Source organism: Sus scrofa, chromosome 4 (assembly GCF_054392235.1).
Source record: "Sus scrofa isolate SSC_HxYL_T2T_F1_AM1 chromosome 4, Sscrofa_HxYL_maternal_Yorkshire_Landrace_v2.0, whole genome shotgun sequence".
In the NCBI taxonomy this organism is placed as follows: domain Eukaryota; kingdom Metazoa; phylum Chordata; class Mammalia; order Artiodactyla; family Suidae; genus Sus; species Sus scrofa.
The window spans coordinates 19,769,938-19,785,756 of NC_139386.1; the positions used below are offsets into that span (position 1 = coordinate 19,769,938).

General features: G+C 39.0%; 1 protein-coding gene across 1 annotated transcript in view; it reads right to left on the bottom strand.

Annotated features, from left to right (window-relative positions):
* The window catches only part of COLEC10 (collectin subfamily member 10), a 204,627-nt gene that overhangs the window by 5,578 nt on the left and 183,230 nt on the right, over positions 1-15,819 (bottom strand). The window lies entirely within an intron of this gene.

Consider the following 15,819-nt stretch of genomic DNA (forward strand, 5'->3'; position numbering starts at 1 on the left):
GCGAGTCTGTTAATAGTGCCTAACAATGACAAGTTACAACACATAAACAACGAACATAAAAATCAAGATTGCATAAGAGTAGAATCATGTTAACAGCAGTATAATCCATTTTAAATCCATTAGAAAAGCTTCAATAGGTACCAGTAATGAGTTTTAAAGCACCTAGGTCAGAAACACCAAGCAAGCTGCTGGTTCACCACACAAAGTTCATTAATCATTGATGTTGCCTGAGAAACTGGTCTGTTGAAATGGATCAAGCACGCCGGGGAGGGGATGCCAATTCATGAAATTTTCAGACATAAGGACTGCACAGGAATTAAACACCAATGACAACTTCAATAAGAAATTGAAGATTCTTGATACTCAAAGGAAAAATGACTTGATATATCCTAGCATGACAAATACATCTCCATTTAAGGTATCAAGCAAAACCACCAAATGCTCAGCATAGGACATGAGAAGCTCTCTTTCCTGCCTTTTATTTATTTATTTATTTATTTATTTATTTATTTATTTATTTATTTTTCTTCTCCAGCTGCACCCACTGCATTTGGAAGTTCCCAGGACAGGGATCAAACCCAAGCTGCAGCTGTGGCAATGCCAAATCCTTAACCCACTGCGCCACAGTCAGAACTCCTTTTCTGCCTTTGAAATCCAATTTGCTGGTATCACTGATGTATTTCATTATTTGATAAATCACAATGATCCATTCTACTTGCCACTGAATGCTTGCAGAGAATGGGCATCAGGGTTATACCTGCATGCTCCAGCTATGACCCATTGATACGTGTGCTCGCTGAGTCAAACGTGTTCATTCCAAAACCTGTTTTTGCCAGTTCACTTATTATGATAATAATTAAATATTAATGAACAGAGGTAATATTTACAGTAAAAGAGGGTTGTTTCTGTGAAGATTAAGTTAAATCCACTGTAAAATCCTGACTAATACCACTTTCCAAAAAGAAAAAAAAAAAGACTGTAAAATTGGGTAAGTGCATCCTTTATAAAAGTGGTTGTGATGACCATCTTGTTTGCCATGTTAGATTCATTCTTCCCCAATTACTACCTTGGGTACCTTCTAATGCTCCCCTCTAATTCATTCTCTTTCTCCTTTTTCCACCTTCTTTTCAGGCTGAATGGAGTCTCCCTGGCTTCCATTTGATTTGGACCAATGAGAAACACTGGCAGGAGATCCAAGGGAGTATTTATTGAATGTTTATTGCCCTAGTTCATTCCCTGTGGGGTTGCATTAGGCTGGCTACATCCCTAGACCTAAATTCTCATTTTCTGACAGGTAGCCTCCTCTCTCTGGCTTCTGGTAGTCATTCTTTCTTCTCTCCTTTCACACCTAGGTGGGAACTGGGCCCAGATTTTACCAGCTCTAATGTACTACATTATCCCTTGTGTTTCTCCATAGTTTGCCCACATTTTTGTTTGCAGTTCCTTTCTAAAACTCACCTTGACTTACTTATTTTGAGTGTACCAGCTGTTTTCTGCCAGCACCTTGGTTGATATGCTGGAAGAGGATAAAGAATGTGGGTGCTAAAAATAAACTCAAAGTGGCTTAAAGACTTAAACATAAGACAAGACACCATCAAACTCCTAGAAGAGAGCATAGGCGAAACATTCTTGACATCAACCTTAAAAATGTTTTCTTAGATCAATCTCCCAAGGCAACAGAAATAAAAGCAAAAATAAGCCAATGAGACCTAATCAAACTGACAAACTTTTGCACAGCAAATGAAACCATTGGGGGGTGGGAGAGAGACAAACTACGGAATGGGAGAAAATTGTTTCAAATGATGCAACTGACAAGGACTTAATCTCTAAAATATACAAACAACTTATACAACTCAACAGCAAAAACAACAACAACAACAAAAAAAAACCCAATTGAAAAATGGGCAAAAGACCTGAATAGACAGTTCTCCAAAGAAGATATGCAGATGACCAACAAACACATGAAAAAATGCTCAACATCACTGATTATTAGAGAAATGCAAATCCAAATTACTATGAGGTACCACCTCATACCTGTCAGAATGGCCATCATTAATAAGTCCACAAAGAACAAATGCTGGAGGGGGTGTGGAGAAAAGGGAACCCTCCTACACTGTTGGTGGGCATGTAAATTGGTACAACCACTATGGAAAACAGTATGGAGGTACCTTAGAAAACTATACACAGAACTACCATATGACCCAGAAATCCCACTCTTGGGCATATATCCAGATAAAACTTTCCTTAAAAAGGACACATGCACATGTATGTTCATTACAACACTATTCACAATAGCCAAGATATGGAAACAACCCAAATGTCCACTGACAGATGACTGGATTAAGAATATGTGATATATATATATATATATATATATATATATATATATATATATATATATATCTACTACTCAGCCATAACAAAGAACAAAATAATGCCATTTGCAGCAACATGGAGGGAACTAGAGACTCTCATCCTGAGTGAAGTAAGTCAGAAAGAGAAAGACAAATACCATATGATATCACTTATATCTGGAATCTAATATACAGCACAAATGAACCTTTCCACAGAAAAGAAAATCATGGACTTGGAAAATAGACTTATGGGTGCCAAGGGGGATGGGGAGGGAGTGGGATGGACTGGAAATCTGGGGTTAATAGATGCAAACTATTGCATTTGGAATGGATAAGCGATGAGATCCTGCTGTATAGCACAGGGAGCTATATCTAGTCACTTATGATGGAGGATAACATGGGAAAAAGAATGTATGTATGTGTGTGTGTGTGTATATATATATATATAAACACACATTTATATACACATATGACTGGGTCACTTTGTTGTACAGTAGAAAATTGACAAAACACTGTAAAACAACTATAATGGAAAAAATAAAAATCATTAAAGAAAAAGAATGTGGATGCTTGTGTGAGAGAGTCCTGGGTGCAAATCTTGACTCTATCATTTCCTGTACTAACTGGAGAAAGTAGAGCATCTATGGTACCTTTTAACACTCCAATTTCTTATTCATAAAAATGTTCCTAACAATGACTTCTACTCTATAGGCATCCAATCTGCTTCTACCACCATAGGGAAAATCCATTATTTATACCTTTTTTGCTTAACTCAGTGTTTGGCACATATGGAACACTTAGCTAAGTTTTGATAAATGAATAAATTGTTTTAAGAATGAAAGAATATTTTCTCATACTGATTCAATTCCTGGAAAAATTAGCAGTTATTAATAAGATTATTACTCTACAGCCTTTAGGAAGAATATCTCTTGAGCAAGTTCCAGATTAGTCTAATCTGAAGAACTTTCACTGGTTTCTTGGCCCATTGGTCTAACACATAATCTAAAATAAATCATGCAAAATTGAAATGAGCTAAAATAAAAGAACACAGAATGAGAGGTATGCATTATTTTGGTTTTAGAGCCACATGGACTGGATTTTAAAATATCTGTCTTTTTAGCCAAATACACATTATAAATTGGTGCATTTGCTAATTATCCTGGTGTGCTCTGTACTGACATTTCAACAATTTGCTCTATAACCCTTATGTAATCTTATAGAACACTTACTAGTGCCAGGCTTGTTCTAATTACTTGAAACTTATTACCCTCGATGTAGTGACCCTTTTATGATCCCAATTTTACAGGGAAAGACGCTGAAGCACACAGAGGTTAAGTAACTTGCTTAATGTCCCATGGCCAATACATAGTAAAATCAGAATCAGTACACTTAATCACCAGCTTATAGTTGTAGGTAGCAGAGACAATGACCTGTGTTTATTATATCCATGTTCCTCTTAAAGATCACATTGAAAGGCTACATTTCCTAAATTTCCCAGCAACTAGATAGGGTCTGATGACTCAGTTCTGGCCAGAGGAATGTATGTAATAATGAGGTAGACCTCTTTCTAGGCTTAGCCTTTACAAATTAACCTGAATGTCCATTGACAGAGGAATGGATACAGAAGATGTGGTACATGTATACAATGAAATATTACTCAGCCATAAAAAAGAATGAAATAATGCCATCTGCAGCAACATGGATGGACCTAGAAGTTATCATACTAAGTGAATTTAATCAGACAGTGAGAGACAAACATCCTATGATATCACTTATATGTGGAATCTAAAAAAAGGTACAAATGGACTTATTTGCAGAACAGAAACTGACCCATGGACTTTGAAAAACTTACAGTTACCAAAGGGGACAGGTGGGGGTAGGGAGAGGTAGACTGGGGGGTTGGGATGGAAATATCCTAAAATTAGGTTGTGATGAGGCTTGTACAACTATAAATATAATAAAACCCATTGAAGCATTAAAAAAAATCAACCCTCCAAATTTCTCTTTCTCTTCTGTGACAATCTAGGGAGCCAGGGGTTCCATGTGGGACCACTATGAGATGGAGGAGTCCCTGGCTTGTTTCCAATGGTGATACGAAAGAGAAATAAATTTTCATTGCATTAAACAACTATTATTTGAGAGTACATTTACTTACACGTACTTTTAAAAAATATTTATTATTTTTTTATCTTTTTTTGTTTCTTTTCAGGACTGTACCCATGGCATATGGATGTTTCCAGGCTAGGGGTCAAGTTGGAGCTGTGGCGGCTGGCCTATGCCACAGACACACCAATACCATATCTGAGCCATGTCTGCGACCTACACCCCATGTCACAGCAACACCGGATCCTTAACCCACTGACTGAGGCCAGGGATCGAACCTGTGTTCTCACAGATGCTAGTCAGATTCATTTCCCCTGAGCCACAACGGGAACACCTGCACATACTTTTTTTTTTTGGAATTTAATTTTATTGGAGTATAGTTCACTTACAACACTGTATTAGTTTCAAGTGTATAGCAAAGTGAATCAGTCATACCTATAAATATATCCATTCTTTTCCCCCATGTAGGTAATTAGAAACTACTGAGTAGATTTTCCTGTGCTATACAGTAGGTTCTCATTTACACATGCCTTGATGTATCCTGAATAATAAAGAAATTGGTATTTTGAAAGAGATTGCTTTAAAATAAGTTGTAATATATAGCATTGGTTTCTTTGTTAGGAATCAAGAAGGCCTATATCAGAGACTAGGATATATGAGAAACTAGCTATTCATTATTTTATACTGTGGAAGAGCAAGTGGAAATAACTGAAAAGACAGAATAGGTACCTTTAACTTGGAGTCTTAGGAGAAATGGATGAATGAGAGCACTAGTGTCTGTTGGCTATTGTTAGCTGCCTTTGGCAAAGTTATTGCAAAAACAGTCGGAAAAGAACGAGCCAATATATGAGTAGACTTGCAAGAGAATAATAGAGTGCAGAAATTGGGGTGTTGCTATGTCAGGAGATGTCAAATAATTAAATAGGAGATGTTAGAGGACATTCAAGGGCAAGGTCTAATGAAACATCTCAGTTGAGTAATTAATCTAGGCGAAGATCAGATGAAGACTGCAGACTTTCTGCACATAGCTCAAGAGTTCCTCAAAGAAATACCCATTGACTTGCGAAGGGATGGGGCAGGCACAGAGCAAGGAAGCAGAGAAGTACATCAAGGTTGACAATTCTTCCTGTCCAAGAATTTAGGTTCCATGTGCCAGGGTGCTGGCACATGGACCCTAAAGCATGAAGATCAGAAGGCTGCTAATTTTTGAAGGGGTCGCATTGCTAAAGAAACCATACTCTTGCTTAAGAAGTCCTTTGACTGTTGAGACCTAAAGAAATCCTTAGGTCTCAAACTTCTGAGGAAGAGCCAAGCTTCAAAGGCTATTCAACCCTAAAGACAGTGTGGTCTCTAACACCCACATCGGAGCTGGTAGAGAAAAATAATGAACAAAGAGGAGCTTCCCCTCAGATGGAACCAAGGGTGGAAAAGAACAATGGTCAAGTGCATTGCACCCTCCCCTCAACCGTCCCAGGAGTAGAATGAGAGTGGTAGGTCAGCAGAAGAAAAGAGCACACATGCATTTATTCCTGCAGCCTGAACAACTTTCCATCCTCAAACTGGCTGATGGCCCTGTCAAGCTGCCGGGTGTAATGTGTCAATTTAACAGCCATATGCTGCTTTAAAGGCATTGAAAAAGCCTTTTTTTTTTTTTTTTTCACCTCAGAAGTATCAACTTGGTTTTAAAAAAAAGATAATAAGATCATTATGAGCATTATAACAATTCGAAATATCTCATGGCCATGGCCATAATTGCTTGTTCCTCATTTGGGAAATTTCCAGGAAGTATCAAAACATCCAGAGAAACAAACATTTTGGTGCATGTGAAAGTGATACTGCACAACAGGACTGATTTCCAGCTGGCAGTCATAGCCCCACGCTCTTACCCAAGTTGGGTGTCTATGGGAGGCAGTAGCATGTCCTTCCTTATTGGACTGGGGTACTCCAAGCCCCGTGACAAAGAGAAGTGCAAAGGAGAAATACAGCCTGCATTTTTCTACTGCCAGTTTTCCTGAAATGGCCGGCAGGCATGTTGTTTTATATTACAATGAACACATTATATTGTAGATTAGATTGCGACATTTAGATGAATTTTTGAGATGAGATACAGAACTGCAAATAAATTTATTTTTGCAGCACTGGCAAACTACAGCATCCCTGGGCTGAGTCACTTGGCAGAGACAAGTCTGCCTGCCTAACTGAGACCCTGGGGGGTGAGAGAGAACAGAAGGAAAGGAGGAGTGTAGGAGGAATTTTACAATTTAACAGGATGGATATTGGTGCCTCCTTAAGATATTTATATCTAAAAATCCCACTGGTCTTAAGTCACTGGATAGAAGAACAAAATCCAGGTCTAGGACTTTGAAGGATGAGTGTTCCTTAGAAGTCATTGTGGTTTACTGTGATGTGCACTGTCTCCTCGGCAAAATTAAGGAGGAGTAATGGCACATCTACGTCTTTCATCCCTTTTCATTTCTTTCCCTTCTTCACATTCAGCCTTTCAGTTCAATTGAAATCAACATAATTCAAAACACTATCTCTGTACAGAGATAGATGTATTTCTAATTAGGTGGATAGATGATAGATAGATTGAAATAGAGAAAGAAAAAAGAGACCCAGAGAAAGAGAGAAATTCCAAGAGTTGTCACTTGGAATTGACACTCAATCCTTCCCCATCCTACATGTTCTCGTGATGGAGTAGTGGGTACAAAAGCAACCTGAGCTACTTGGAGACAACAACAGGACATTGTGTCACAGCCAGAAGGACAAACTGTATTTTCTCTGAGGTTGGTAAAAAGGAAGAATGAGAATCTGTGTGAGGATTCCAGGTGACCATCATTCCTTGATGGGATGAGAGTCTGTAAGAAGGAGACAAAGAGAACTCAAGAGAAGGCAGAGCCCTTTCAGGTCCTGGATACACATGAGCCATAATCCATAGCCCTCTGTTTCTCACTTCCCTTCCCAGCTCAGTTAGTCTGAGTTGAGCTTCTCTTGCATGTCATTAAAATATTCTAGCCTGAAGCAGTACAAAGGGAGAGCTATGAGCCCAGAAGCAGTTCTGGAGACGAAATGGGGAACCCACTACTACTACTTGCACAAATGATTTTTTCTTGATTGAGCTGATTGCAACTGACAACAAGAGTTTGGGGAGTTCCTGTTGTAGCTCGGCAGGTTAAGAACCTGCTTAGTCTCCATGAGGATGCAGGTTAGATCCCTGGCCTTGCTCAGTGGGTTAAGAATCTGGCGTTGTCATGAGCTGCTGAGTAGGTCACATATGGGGCTTGGATCTGGCATTGCTGTGACTGTGGTGTAGGCCTGCGGCTATGGCTTAGGAATGTCCATATGCTGCAGGTACAGGAGTAAAAAGAAAAAAAGAGAGAGACAGAAAATAAAATTTTGAATCAACGTATGTGTTGGGTTTTTATTAGAATTACTAAGCAGACAGCAGGGAAAAATACCCAAAGGCAACATACACAAACAGAAGAGCTGAAAATGCCACAGAAACTTCTAGTACATGTGTAGATTTAGAGATGTATACCTAGAAGGGGTGGCAAACGGAAAGGCTGGAAGTTTAGGCAGAAGTCATATTACAGAGAGTGCATATTCGCTCATCAGGTATCTAAGTTTTGTAGTATATTATTAATTTTTGGCTTTATGTAGGACTAAAAGAGTAGGAGACAAGATTGGAGGCAAGATTTCTGTGATGTCTAACTGCCAAGGCTAGAACATCATTGCCATCATGGAACAACTGATATTTCATTCTTAAAATTAAATGAAAATAGCATATCCCACTATATACATCGCAGTAGTAAGAGAGGGAGATAGCAGTCATTAAAAAATGCCAGGGAGTCGTTTTCTAGGCTAGAGTAGTATTTCTACAGCAGAGGGACCTGAACACTTCCAGAATCCCAAACAATGGACTCAGTGTTGTCACTACAGGGGACCACATGGCCCTACTTCACTCCAGCGGCACCACCGTGTCCTTGGAGGACCCCTACGCTCTCCATCTTCCTGCCACTCTCCAACCCAGGGATCATATCACTAGCCCGGGGAGCCTCAATTATGCCATTTTTCCTTCTCTCGGTCAGAGCAGTTGCTTCTCAAGGTTCTTTTCAGGAACTTTATCATGTTGGACTTTAAGTATTTTCTACCAGATCCCCCTGGAACACTCTGTCTCTGTTAGTCACTTCCTTTATGTGAAACTGTAATTTTCTTTGCCTTCTGAGGGACAGAAAGAAAAGAGTGGTCTTCAGAATTTTTGGAATATATATGTGTTGCTTTTGAATGGTGGGCGTTATGTTCCTAAGTTTCAAATCTCTTTGTGACTGATGGAGGTGCTGTGAAACAGGAATGTTTTTGTATATTTTTTCCTCTTTTCCATACATCCATCAAAACGTGTGTTGTGCACACTGATAACATGCCTAGAAGAGGTAACATGAGTTTTGAGAAGTCATCTAGAATCTAAGCAGCAAAGCCATCGCAGAAACTCTGGACTTTCCAAATGTGCCGATTATCATATGGTAAGACAGGGTAGTGCAGTGGTTTAACAATGAAAGCACTGGACTGAACTGCATGCGCTGGAATATCAGCAGGGTGATTTAATCTCTGTGCCTCAATTTACTCACGGGTAAAATGGAGATAATACCAGTGCCTGCCACATGGGTTAACTTGTGAATTAAAGTGAAACCATATCAAATGCTTAACATAGCACCCAGATCATATTAGTTATTACTGTTATTTGATTGACAATGTCCAACTTCCATTCTTGATTGTATTGCTTCAACTCTCCTTCACAGAACCGCTTTCTGAAAATATTACATATATATAAAATCTCAACATCTTTGCAGCTATTTCCCCATCAACCCAACTCTACTTTGTGCCCTGACTTCCTCATACCATTGAGACTTCTTTTAAGTTCCTTTAGGATACTTTTAATAAAGTTGCTGCTCTCTTCTTCTTGAAATGTTCTTGATTCTATTATTATTCTCTTCCCACTCTTTATCAAAGTACCTTAAGAACCGTACTCCTATTTTTCCCAACCTTCAAATATTACAATAACTCAGATCTCAAGGATAGGATATCTGCTCTCCTAACTCAACAATCTGACCCTAAGCAACATTCTCACCCATTTTTTTTTGGTACCTTCAAACCCTATCTCTACGCCCAGAGTTTCTGTGGGACTCTACAGCCAGGACTGTTCATGGAAAGTCTCTAAAATAAAATGAATGGGAAATGTCTCCCATGCTATGACACAGACTCAAGTAAAGTGAAATGATAAAGTTGCTAACACAGTAATTCAAGTTCTGGAACCTGGTCTTTAGGCACATATGGCATGGCTTATTGAGTTGAAGAATTATCATCTAATGTAATAGCTAATATATAACAATATATGTAGTATATAATGATAAATTGTTTCTGACAAGGTCTTTTGAAGAGAAGGAAGCTTGATTGCTCAGGACTTCTTGGACGTAATGTATGACTCATCTCACGTGGGGTGCTGATTATTGCCCTTGTTTTGAGTGAATCTTAGTGATAAATAGAAAGGAAACTTCCTCAGATGTATAATTTGGTAGATATCACTCTTGGTCATTCATGAACTATCAATGGCTTTTATTTCTTCAGTCCTTGAGTTCATCCTTGATTTCCCTGATGTAAGTCTAAGGTGTTTAGCATCATAAGCTGGATGGTAAAAACTATCTAAGAGCTTCAATGCGAGGAAGAGAAGCAAGGATAATACAGCACTCTCCTCACGTCAGAGTAGGCTAACGCTCAGCCTGGCCTCTGGTGGTAAAAGATTCAAGGTCTTATTGGTCATATTCCATTAATGAGAAAAAAAGAGGAATTTATGTGGATGGATTCAAAAGGAGGTAGATTAGAGACTAACTCTTCTGTATTGTCTTAGAACAGTTAGAGCGATCAGGTTTAGCGGAAAGGTGGGACGCCGAGAATGTCAATGTGGAAGCAGAGAGCAGAAACCTACCTCACCCCAGAGCACATAGTAAACCAAGAGAGCGCATGGAGTTGCTGATCACAGAGGTGATGGCCATGGCCAGAATGGGATACAGAAAATGATCAAATACGACAAGATCTCGAAGTTTAATCCCCTGGGATTTCTAGGTCCAGTAGGTGTTCCAGTTTCTCCTCCTTATGGCGTCTGAATATTTTTCCCATTATTCTTTACCACAAACAGCAGCTTCAGCCAAGGTCATCCAGTAGGAGAATGGAGAGAAGTGTTTGATACCCAAGGTAGTCAGTATACCTGTGGGAATGGCATTCTTCTAGGGAAAAATATTTCCAGATGCTGGGATACCAGTTAATCAATTTGACTGGTTTTGGTGAGTTTAAATGGACTTTACTGAACCTGAGAGGAAGGACATTCTTTAGATCAAAGGCTTAGCCAAAGATTTCTATGACCATTGAGCACATAAACCTAAATGAGGGTGGGGTTACTTCCAGTGATCTTTGCACAAAGTGAAACAGTCTTTTATGCTTCATGATGAGGTGCCAATGAAAGAAGCCATGTTAAGACTAAAGGAATAATACCGATAAACTATGGGATAATGATACTTTTCTAAAGGGTGAGGATATTTTCCAACTACTATATCAGGGATTCTCATAATGGGCCTAATGATTACACTAAATGCAAGGATGTTTCAGAATCCCAAGAATGCAAATTATGAGGAGTACCCGCAGACACTCTGACACCAAAGATTTTCAGCGTAAGGAGTTTACACACCAGGACCCAGATATCATGTTATTTCTGTCCCCATGGAACCGTGGGCTTGTTTGTGGTGATCCCTAAAACACATCCTTTTGTCATGTCTAATTTCACTTGCAGATATTATCTTGATGATTCATAGAGACAGGAGCCGATGAGGCCTGGACACTAATGCACATTAAGCTACCGAATTTTTGAAAATGTAAGAATGAGGAAAACTTATAACTTTTTAAAAGGAGCAGTAGTGAAATGCCCCATCCTGTCCTCAGTAACATAGATTTTACCTGAGGAAAGAAGAGCTTAGGTATTTCTTCTTTTGCACTTTCAAGAAGGAGGCACAAACATATATATGTATATTTACCCTCTGCCCTACTCTATTTATAAAATCCCTCTGTGCAAGGGTGTTTAGGGTTAGAAAACCCAGATGGAATATTTTCAAGATTCTTAAAAAAACGGTGCTTTTTGAGATTTCATTCCAGTGTCTCAAAAGGTATTTTTGGATCTCTTTTTTTTCTCAAATGTAGAAGCCAAAATTTTGGACTCTATTGGAAATAGTTTCCTGTTTCTTCACTCTATTCTTTAAGTCCTAAGGTCCTTTAGGGCTAAGATAATATCCCTATTTTGTGGAAGAGAGAACTGTGATGCCTTTTAAGTGCCAGTATGAAAATCCCTCATCCTTCCTGGAGGTTGAGTCCCTGCCAAGTATCCAGGTCAGCAGAATCAAAGAAAAGATCACAAAAATCAGGGAGTTTGGGGAAATATGGTTTTAAACATCTTATTAGTTTAAACATATTCCCAGAAAGCATGTATTTATGAAACACATATGCTTCTCCCAGTTAGCTTCCTCCAGAACCATCTTGTCTTATTCCTTATATTCTCAGGACCTCAGAAATGTTTCTGTGTCTGCTTTTGCTTTTCACCTATTATGACAAAGCTCATGAGTACTCTTCCCACCTGAGATTCTTTCAATACATCGAGAGGTGCATTGTAGACCATTCTCATCTCTATCGCCTCCCCCCAAAGCCCACTAACGGGGTTTACACAAAGGATAAGGCTTACTTCTTGATGAATTAGTCTATTCGAGGGTTCCAAAGTGAAAAAGACATATGCCGAAGCATTATATAGCTTTAGCATTGTGTGGACACACATTAATCTGCATGATTAATCAGATGCTAACGCAGTGATTAATTTAAGGCCATCATTCTCACTTTTTTTTTTGTGTGTGTGTCTTTTTGCCATTCCTTGGGCTGCTCCCGCGGCATATGGAGGTTCCCAGGCTAGGGGTCTAATCAGAGCTGTAGCTGCCAGCCTACGCCAGAGCCACAGCAACACAGGATCTGAGCCATGCCTGCGACCTACACCACAGCTCACGGCAACGCCGGATCCTTAACCCACTGAGCAAGGCCAGGGATCAAACCCGCAACCTCATGGTTCCTAGTCAGATTCGTTAACCACTGTGCCACAACGGGAACTCCCGTTCTCACATTTTAATAAATTATAAAACATCTGATTCACTTCTGTCTTCCTCCTACCTGTCCTGTGAAAGTGAAAGTGACAACCCATGGCAAATCTGGGTTTCACTGAATGTCAGGTGTAGGGCGCCAGAAAAAAAAGAAGGCAAAGGAACATTTACTAGGTGTCAGCGCTCATCCATGCACGACCGCAGGGATATATTCTGTCCTGTGAGGAAGTGGTGTGGGTGAGAACACACACTGACATGAGAACTTCTTGTTCACATCAAAATTAGTCAGCCTACAGGAATGTATAAATTTATTTGAAGAGATGTGTCAGTGTTGCTCTTCAAGAAATGGTAATGTGGGACTTTCACCAAAAAAAAAAAAAAAAAAAAAAAAATTCCCCTTGTCCAATTTATTTTGGTCTCTCTTGACGAGGTGTTATGATGAAAAGGAAGTAGGAGTGGAAATAAAATAGGTTTGCATATTCCATCCTTGAAAATGGATTAACTCTTGAGCTTCAGTGTGGTAGGCCTGATGTTCAATGAGCCTGAGGAGGCTTCTGTCCACGAGGCTAGAAATTCCATCTGTCGTCTTTTCACTGTATCTCCAGCCCCATCCTATATTAAATGCTCCTTAGATATATTTGATGATTTGAGCTCTACTCCCCACCTAAGCCAATTTTTCACCATGTAAGCTTTATGCACCTGGACTCTGATTTGGACTTTATCCCGCTGGCAGGAGACACTTGCCCTGAACCCTTTTAATGAGGTCTTACCAAACCATTTCTTAACAGCCTCTTCTCTTGAGGCTGGACACAGTCCACCATATACCCTCTCCTAATAAATAGGTTACTTATTTATTCTAATTTTATTGATCTTTATAGTTGATTTATAATGTGTTAATTTCTGCTGTACAGAAAAGTGACTTACTTTCATATTCTTTGCCTTATGGTTTATCACAGGATACTGAATGTAGTTCCCTGTGCTATACATTAGGACTGTGTTGTTTATTCATCCTATACATAGTAGTTTGCCTCTACCAATCCTAAACTCCCAATCCTTCTCTTCCCATTCCCTTTCTTCCCCCTTGGCAACCACAAGTCTGTTTTCATATCTGGGAGTCCGTTTTTATTTCATAGATATATTGATTTGTGTCATATATTAGATTCCACATATAAGTGATAGCATATGGTATTTGTCTTTCTCTTTCTGACTTAACTTCACTTAGTAAGATAATCTTTAGGTGCATCCATGTTGCTGCATATGGCATTATTTAATTCTTTTTCATGGCTGAGTAATATTCCACTGCATGTGTATATGTGTGTGTATACCACATCTTCTTTATAGATAGATTACTTATGATTGAGATGCCTTGTGTGATTTAAATCCCATTTCTACTCTATAAGAGAAATTCCATTTCTACTCTATAGGTCTCTAATGCCTCACCAACAAAATTTGAATTCGCTGGGTGTGGAGCATACCATCTAGGTTCAGAAAAATGTGCAAAAGTTGATATCCACCTTAATACCAGTACTCTGATTTGTACTTTCATTAAGAACCTGCTCCAGTTTGTCTCAAGGGCAGACCCCTCAGAGTCTTAAACAGCAGAAGGTAGAACAGGGATATGGATGGAAATGAGAGAGAAGTGTATTTTAGTTCACAATAAGGAAAAACTTTCTAATGCAGTCAGCAAATTACCAAAACCTTTCAAATATGGACAGGGTGACCATCTGTTAGGGGTGCAGTAAAATACATCCAATATTCAGAAAAATGTGTGTAAATCCTAGCTGTGGCAAATGGTTCCTTTCCTTTAATCTCCATTAAAAATGTCATGACTTTTTTGCCTCAAATTTTAAGGGACTTAGATATCTTAGGAAGGCCTTACAATCTCAAGGTCATACTTTCACTGTTAAGTTTAAAAAAGTAGTTACTTTTTATGTCATAAACCTAGGTTCAGATGAACTGCATCTTAGAAAAACATACAAGTGATTTTAGAATCAATAATATCCAGTTATAAACCTCAGCTCTAATTTTAATAAGCAGCACAACTTTTGCAGATGTATTCACTGCCTTGAAGATGAAGATTTTATCTAGAAATAAGGATTGAAAAAAAAAATGTGTGAAGAGTTCCCATCTGTGGCTCAGTGGTAATGAACCCGGCTAGTATCCATGAGGATGTGGGTTCCATACCTGGCCTCGCTCAGTGGGTTAAAGATCCACCGTTGCCATGAGCTGTAGGTAGGTCACATATGTGGCTTGGATCCTGTGTTACTGTGGCTGTGGTGTAGGCTAGCAGTTGCAGCTCTGATTCAACCCTTAGCCTGGGAACTTCCATATGCCATAGGTGCAGCCCTAAAAAGACCAAAAAAGAAAAAAAGTGTGTGAATATACACACACAGGCACACACACATCTATAGCGTGTATGTATATATGCATGTATGTATGTACATGATATACACATGTAAATAGTGTATATGCTGTATACATGATTTTTCACTTAAGTACTTTTTCTATATACCTTAAAATATGGTTTGCTTCTTTTCAACATGTAGCTGGTAGTAATGGCTGTTTTAATGTATCCACATAATATACCTGGCTGGTTCTCTGCTTTTTACCTCATTATACATTACCTTCTCTAATTGTTACAAAACTCTCTGAGAAGGAACTACACAGATTAGGAAAAGAAGGTTTAGTGCATCAAAAACTTTCCCCTAGGACTAGGAAGTTTCACACTTGGCGCTGGAGTTCAAGGTGCTGATGACAACCACATCTCGAATTTTAATTTCAAAGCAACTCCCTCAATCTTCTGTTACCCTGCATGAACTTCTACCATGTTTTTCTTATCACAGGTCATACCTGCAAACATTCCATCTCAATTTGTTTACGATGCAGTGGGTGCCGCTATTTAGTTAACCTTTCCTGTTCCACAGATGTCTTCGTGTCTTCAGGTATGCAGTCAGAGAGCTGAAAATCACTTGGTTAATAATTAAGGCAGCTCATATTTGGGTAACACACACTAAAGCAGGACAAAATACATTTTTTTAAATGCCAGTAGGTTTTGTGGGTGAGTGGTAATCAATGTTTGTTATATCTCTCTCAACACAGGATTTACACCTTTCCACAGTGTTTGGGCAATGTCTCTAAATGTGAGATACTTCTTCTTGCCTGGTTATAGAATGTGTTGTTTT